Source organism: Podarcis raffonei, chromosome 16 (genome assembly GCF_027172205.1).
Source record: "Podarcis raffonei isolate rPodRaf1 chromosome 16, rPodRaf1.pri, whole genome shotgun sequence".
In the NCBI taxonomy this organism is placed as follows: Eukaryota; Metazoa; Chordata; class Lepidosauria; order Squamata; family Lacertidae; genus Podarcis; species Podarcis raffonei.
Window position 1 is genome coordinate 4,596,401 of NC_070617.1, and position 7,325 is coordinate 4,603,725.

The 7,325-nt window shown below is 45.7% G+C and overlaps 1 protein-coding gene across 2 annotated transcripts in view; it reads right to left on the reverse strand.

Annotated features, from left to right (window-relative positions):
• The window catches only part of ADAMTSL4 (ADAMTS like 4), an 86,284-nt gene extending 84,560 nt beyond the window's left edge, over window positions 1–1,724 (reverse strand). For both annotated transcript variants that reach the window (XM_053369901.1, XM_053369900.1), the window contains exon 1: window positions 1,275–1,724. The gene's annotated coding sequence lies outside the window, so the exon portion shown is untranslated. The remainder of the gene's footprint in view (window positions 1–1,274) is intronic.
• Between the last annotated feature and the right edge of the window lie 5,601 nt (window positions 1,725–7,325).

The window sequence follows — 7,325 nt, forward strand, 5'->3', positions numbered from 1 at the left end:
TTCCGCATTTCAATCCTTGTGAAAAATTTGCCACTGCTTGAGGGAGAATTTCTCCTGAGACACGCATTTCTGCATGCAGTTTTGATTCACAAGCAAATTCCCCTAATGTTTTCATCTGTACGGCATCTTCACAGACGCATGCATTTTTGGGGATGCACAAGTGCATTTCAGTGCGCGTTGTTCCGCGGGAAACCGCGTCTTTTGAAATTTGCAGGACCGCAAATTTCAAAGGCTAACCGGGTTTTGAGAAGCGCAAACTGGGTAGCTCCTCGTCGGAATGCAAACGGAATTTAATTGCCATCCCCAGGGCTGCAATCCTACTCAGAACAGCCCCGGACAGGAGCGCATTCGACAGCAGTCCGGCTTAGCGAACTGGTGGAGCGATGGGCAGAGAATCAGAGCCGTCCAGCGAGGGATGGCTGAAGGATAAAAGAGTTGGACGCGTGGATGGAAGAGCAAGTCAAGAAGAGCGTTTGAGTGACAGGCAGGCGGAATTTAGAAATGCGATATGGGGGCAAGCGGGGAAATGTGGGCAGAGGACTTTGGAGCAGATAGATAGATGCCCATAGCAAGAAGGGAGGGAGCTACAGAGACAGAGATTTGGTGAGATCAGTTTAGAATGTGGACTTCAAGGTCCGATACACCTCCCTCCCTTTCTTTCTTCAGAGGGTTATATAGTCACACAATTATCACGTCAAACTTCCCACCTGCCCTTCCTCGTCGCAACAATAACGTGAGTTTCGTAAAGAGCAGCTTTAAAAACAAAACTCTGTCTCTCAGGCGGCAGCTAGGAAAAACAGTGTGAAGGCTTCATGAAGGTATATTGCGCCCCACCCCAACCGAAATATCAGCTCAGAATAATAATGACTTGACAACTTTCCTGAATGCAAGTAAACGGAAGGGGGACGTCAGTGAGGAGGGAAGTTCCATTCCTTTACAGTGGTACCTCGGGTTACAGACGCTTCAGGTTACAGACTCCGCTAACCCAGAAATAGTACCTCGGGTTAAGAACTTTGCTTCAGGATGAGAACAGAAATCGTGCGGTGACAGCGGGAAGCCCCATTAGCTAAAGTGGTGCTTCAGATTAAGAACAGTTTCAGGTTAAGAACGGACCTCCGGAACGAATTAAGTACGTAACCAGAGGTACCCCTGTACTTCCAAAGTTAAGACTTTTTTGGGGAGGTGGGGGAATGTCTGCAGTGTCCCCTGCCTTGAAGTCTTCCTATGATAGCACCCCAGGCTAAAGCTGCAGAGGGAAGCGAAACAAGACTCACCTGAGCCCCTGGAAGCAGGTGGAAGTTCTCCTGGTGTAGCTCTCCTGCCTTCCCCAACCTGATGGATTTCTCTCTCTCTCTCTTTCTCTCTCCAGAGGGAGTGGGGCAGTGGTGTCTTATCCAAGTCTGTTGTTGCTGCCGCTCCTCCTCTTCCAGCCTCTTCCAGGACAGAGCGCGTGGCTGGGCTGCAGATTTTTGGGGGGACCCCAAGAAGGGCTTGCAAAGAGAGATTTCCCCCTCCCCACTTTCCGCCTCCCTCCTGGACTCTCTGCACCTCTGTTGGTGGTCCCAGGCAGTCTTGTTTTCCCGGGGAAGCGGGAGGAAAACTTGGGGGCTGAGATGGCAGGCAGAGAGGTTGGACTGGACGCAGAGACTGTCTCTTCTCCGTGTTTTCTGCCCCCCTCCTTCTCCTGCTCGGTCACTTTGCCCCCAAGCCGCCCCCCTCCCTGGCCTGCCTCTGGCCCCTTCCCCTTTTCAAATTCATCGATCCTTCACTCTTCCTCTCCCTTCCTCGCTCTGGCAACACCTCCCTCCCTCCCACCACGCCCCCCCCAATCCTGTAGCTCCACCCCTTTCTCTGCTCCTGGCCGGCCCCTCCTTCCTTCCCCCCTTGCCAGGCTAATATATAGTCCAGGGTGGTGCTGAGGATGGCAGGGGGGGGAGAGAGAAAGGAACCCCCCCTCTCCCCACCATCAGAAACAGAAAGTAAAAGGAATGGGCGTTGAATGGAACAACTTCAGGATAAAAACTCCGATTGGAATCTGGCTGGAAGGGAACAGCTGGGTGATGGCTCAGAAGCCCTGCTAGATTCGCATCCCATAATGGTTGCTTGTAAATGGTTAAGCAGGGGCTGGGATTCAGCTTAACGCTTTTTTAAAAACCATTGCAAATAGTTTTTAAAAAACCATTGCTTGTTTTCCATCCCATCCCACAATGATTGCCCATAAGCACTTAAGTTGAATAGGGGTTGGGATTCGGTTTAATAGTTTGAAAACCATTGCGGACAGCTTTTAAAGCCATTTAAAGTTCCTGCTCAGAGTAGGCCCATTGGAATTTATGGACGTGGCTAAATTGTTGTCTGTTTCAGTAGGTCTGCGATCCTGTTTAAATCAGCCCATTAATCAGAACAATGAGGACCAGAAACTTAATTGTATTTTTAAAGGGGGAAAGGCCGAAGCTCAGATGATTGAGCCCCTGCTTTGCATGCAGAAGGCCCTGGGTTCAGTTCCTCCGACAACTCCAGGTAAGGCCTGAAAGCCTGGAGAGCGGCTGCTGCTGCTGGTCAGTGTAAACAATACTGAACTAGATGTACTTGTCAGAGATGCAGCCCATTGACATCAATGGAGTAAAGTGAAGACGTGCCCATGAATTTCATTGGGTCTCCTCTGACTAGGACTAGCATTGGCTACAAGCCCGTCCAAATTATTATTTCCATAGATTCCTCCCTCCCCCAAGATTCGTTTGGGCATAATTGTGCTGTCGGTTTCTGCAGATGGATTTAACACCAATCTTTCCAAACAGATTGTGGTCTCTCAGGACTTGTTTGCTAACCACCTTCTCTCCCACTGGGGCAAATTAAGAACCCCATTGTCATCAAGGTTGAAAACCAGGGCTGCATTCACACTACCCATTTAACGCAAAAATAACATAAGAAATCGGTCTTTGGAACACCCTGCCTGTTGATGTCCAGCAGGCACCTTCATTGTGCACTAAAAACATTTTTGTTCAGGCAAGCCTTTACAGCCATGTGCTATAATCAGGTTTTAGCTTAACAGTTGCTTTCAACTGTTTTTTTAAGGATAATTTCATTCTTTCTTTCTTTTTGTAAACTGCTTTGAGGTTTTGGTTTCCTTTCAATCATTGTTGTTGTTGTTGTTTAGTTGTTTAGTCATGTCCATCTCTTCGTGACCCCCTGGACCAGAGCACGCCAGGCCCTCCTGTTTTCCACTGCCTCCCGCAGTTTGGTCAAACTCATGCTGGTAGCTTCGAGAACACTGTCCCACCATCTCGCCCTCTGTCGTCCCCTTCTCCTTGTGCCCTCAATCTTTCCCAACATCAGGGTCTTTTCCAGGGAGTCTTCTCTTGTCATGAGGTGGCCAAAGTCTTGGAGCCTCAGCTTCAGGATCTGTCCTTCCAGGGAGCACTCAGGGCTGATTTCCTTCAGAATGGAGAGGTTTGATCTTCTTGCAGTCCATGGGATTCTCAAGAGTCTCCTCCAGCACCAGAATTCAAAAGCATCCATTCTTCGGCGATCAGCCTTCTTTATGGTCCAGCTCTCACTTCCATACATCACTACTGGGAAAACCATAGCTTGAACTATACAGACCTTTGTTGGCAAGGTGATGTCTCTACTTTTTAAGATGCTGTCTAGGTTTGTCATTGCTTTGCTTTCCTTTCAATCAAGCGGTACACAAATTTTATAAAATAAAACAGAGTACACCTTGTCTTCTAAAGAATCCTGGGAACCGTTTTTTGATGTTGTGGGCCCTGAGAGCTGTAGCTCTGTGAGGGGTTCCTAGAATTATTTCATTTTGGGGAGGGGTGTGTGTGCTTTAAATGTATGGCCCATGTGCATTCCTTGCTGGAGGAGACTCTTGAGAGTCCCATGGACTGCAAGAAGATCAAACCTATCCATTCTGAAGGAAATCAGTGCTCACTGGAAGGACAGATCCTGAAGCTGAGGCTCCAAGACTTTGGCCACCTCATGAGAAGAGAAGACTCCCTGGAAAAGACCCTGATGTTGGGAAAGATGGAGGGCACAAGGAGAAGGGGACGACAGAGGACGAGATGGTGGGACAGTGTTCTCAAAGCTACCAGCATGAGTTTGACCAAACTGCGGGAGGCAGTGGAAGACAGGAGGGCCTGGCGTGCTCTGGTCCATGGGGTCACGAAGAGGCGGACACGACTAAACGGCTAAACAACAAATGTGCATTCCTGCGTATTTATTATTTGGAATGTGACAGTAAAACCTGGGGGGAAACTGATATGCCTTTTAAGGGGAGAAACAAAGTGTGTTCTCACTGCCCCAAAAGCTCAGCATATTTGGGTCTGTGCCTCTCTGCATCATTCGGAAGAACGGCTTGTTTTAAAGGATGGAATTTGCCCCCGCAAGAAACGGCCACCAATTTAAGCAGCTTTAAAAGCGGATTAGGCCAATTCGGGGGGAATAAGACCATCAATGGCTAATAGTCTCAATGGCTGCATGTTACCTCCAGGATTTGAGACGAGGTGCTTTTGGGTACCAGTCACTGAGGCTCACAAGCTGGGAGAGAAGGGGTGTTTTCCACTTTCTTGCAGGCTTCTCAGTGAGGTATCTGGTTGAGAACAGGATGCCGGACTCGATGGGTCCCTTTTGGCCCTGATCCAGCAGCGTTCTTATGATGATCCAGAAACTGCAAAGGAGGGGGAAAAAACAGAATTTGGGGTCTGCGTTCTCTGTATGCAGTCATGGGAGACAGGACACACTACAATGGTACCTTGGGTTACAGACGCTTCAGGTTACAGAGTCCGCTAACCCAAAAATAGTACCTCGGGTTAAGAACTTTGCTTCAGGATGAGAACAGAAATCGTGCGGCAGCAGCAGTGGGAGGCCCATTAGCTAAAGTGGTGCTTCAGGTTAAGAACAGTTTCAGGTTAAGAACAGACCTCCAGAATGAATTAAGTTCTTAACCCGAGGTACCACTGTATTTTCTTCCTTAATAATAATAATAATAATAATAATAATAATAATAATTTATTATTTGTACCCCGCTCATCTGGCTGGGTTTCCCCAACCACTCTGGGCGGCTTCCAACAAATATAAAACCACGATAAAACCTTAAACATTTGGATGGTGATGGGGAAAGCAATTATTTGTGGGATTGAATGTAAGTATGTTTGAACATTTTTAAGGATTGTATGAAATGTATGTTTGTATGCTTGTATATGTGTATTAATGATGAACTATTTTAACAATAAAAACTTATTTTTTTAAAAAAAACAACCTTAAACATTAAAAACTTCCCATTACAGGGCTGCCTTCAGATGTCTTCTAAAAGTTAGATAGTTGTTTATTTCCTTGACATCTGATTGGAGGGCGTTCCACAGGGCGGGTGCCACCACTCAGAAGGCCCTCTGCCTGGTTCCCTTTAACCTCGCTTATCGCAGGGAGGGAACCGCCAGAAAGCCCTCGACGCCAGACCTCAGTGTCCAGGCTGAACGATGGGGGTGGAGACGCTCCTTCAGGTATACTGGACTGAGGCCATTTAGGGCTTGAAAGGCCAGCACCAACACTTTGAATTGTGCTTGGAAACGTACTGGGAGCCAATGTTGGTCTTTCAGGACTGGTGTTATGTGGTCTCGGCAGCCAAGACCTCCTCCCTCATTAATTGCAACCTGAGTTACAAACACCAGTTACTCTGGGATTGGGGCAGGAAGGCTCTCTGTACATGCTCAGAGGTTCAGAAATTAGTTTGTGGAAATGGGTAAGAGGGAGGTCTTCTCCCCTGGAAAATGGACATCTAGAACGTGACCAAAATAATTAAATTATTATTATTATTATTATTATTATTATTATTATTATTATTATTATTATTAAAATGTAGGTTTTGTGCCAGTTTGGGTGGGCTATGCATAATGCTAATTTAATAAAGGCCCACAGAAAATATGCCAAAAGGCTTCCCCTCCGCTGACATTCCCAATAAGACTGTTTTGCCACATTTACGGGATATGTCCAGCTTCAGAGCTCTCTTGGCAACTTCCCAGAGGAATTGTGACAGTCATGTGTGAAGGTTTTCACAAAGGAACAATAAGGGGGGGAGGTTGGAATCTCATGAGCTCAGTGCAATTAATAAAGCACAGTAATGATAGATAGATATACACACTCACACAACACAAGCTGCTCCAAAAATTCCAATCTGTTTGCAGAGCGAAAGGAATGATCATTTTTAGAAGCAATGTAAGAGGTTTTTAAAAAAATCCAAAGAAAACATGAATTCCTTTAATATCACTGTAAGCCCCATGATTTGTACTGAATCCACACATATAAAGAGGGAGCAATTTCAGTGTGCTTGCAAGCAAAGATTTTTAATTGCATTATTCCACATAGGGATGTAATGAATCGATGAATCGGGACTGGACGTTTTGGCCAAAAATTAAGCTGTGGTCTCATATCCACTTTCCTGGTGCGAAGCCCCATTGAACTCCATGGGACTTACATCTGAGAAGGGCATGTATGAGATTGCACGATTATTGTTATTTTCAAAGCTTTCTGTCCCGGGCAAGGAACACCTAGAATCGCAGCCGAAGGCTTCTAATTTCGCAGCCCTAATTTCGTGAGAAGCAATTGTAGCAGTGAGATTGCACGGTTTCGCGGCAAATCTCTTGCTTTTAAATTCCTGTCTCTCTCACCACACACACAGAGAGAGGTTTATGAATTCTGTCTGCCAAGACAAAATAGATGCAAAATGGGGGAGGACAGGACATTCGAGAGCTGCACAGGAGAACTGAATATAATCCATTTACAGCCTGCTAGGCATCAATGAAATGCTTAAAAGTTACAGTAATTAAAATATTTAATCATTGGTGGCATTGATGGTGAGACGCACGTAAGAAATAACAGGTTCTTGAAGCCAAGGGTGAAAGCTTCCCTCTCTATCAGGCTCTCAGAAATCCACACCTTCCTCCTGTTTTTTTGGGAGAGTTGCATGTCTAGAATGTAGAAACACTTGCCCAGATAAAGGAGCAGTGTATTTGCATGTTCATGCAACTAGGCCTTAGTTTGAGTCAAAGCTCATCATCAGGGATTATCCTTGAATCTTGTTTCCGATACAGCCTCTCCCCATTGCTAGAACATGCAAAGCGACTATGTCAGAACCGGCTATGGATAACTTTGCCACTGACTGCAGATTTCCCCCTTCTTCTTTTTTCAAATAATATTTATTATTTTCAATAGATAAACATAATAAAAAAATTTAACAGTAATAAAAACAAACAGAAGAAAGATAAAAGAAAGAAAAATGAAATGAAAAGATACATACAGCATATTACCACTTAATTAATTAAGATTAAGTA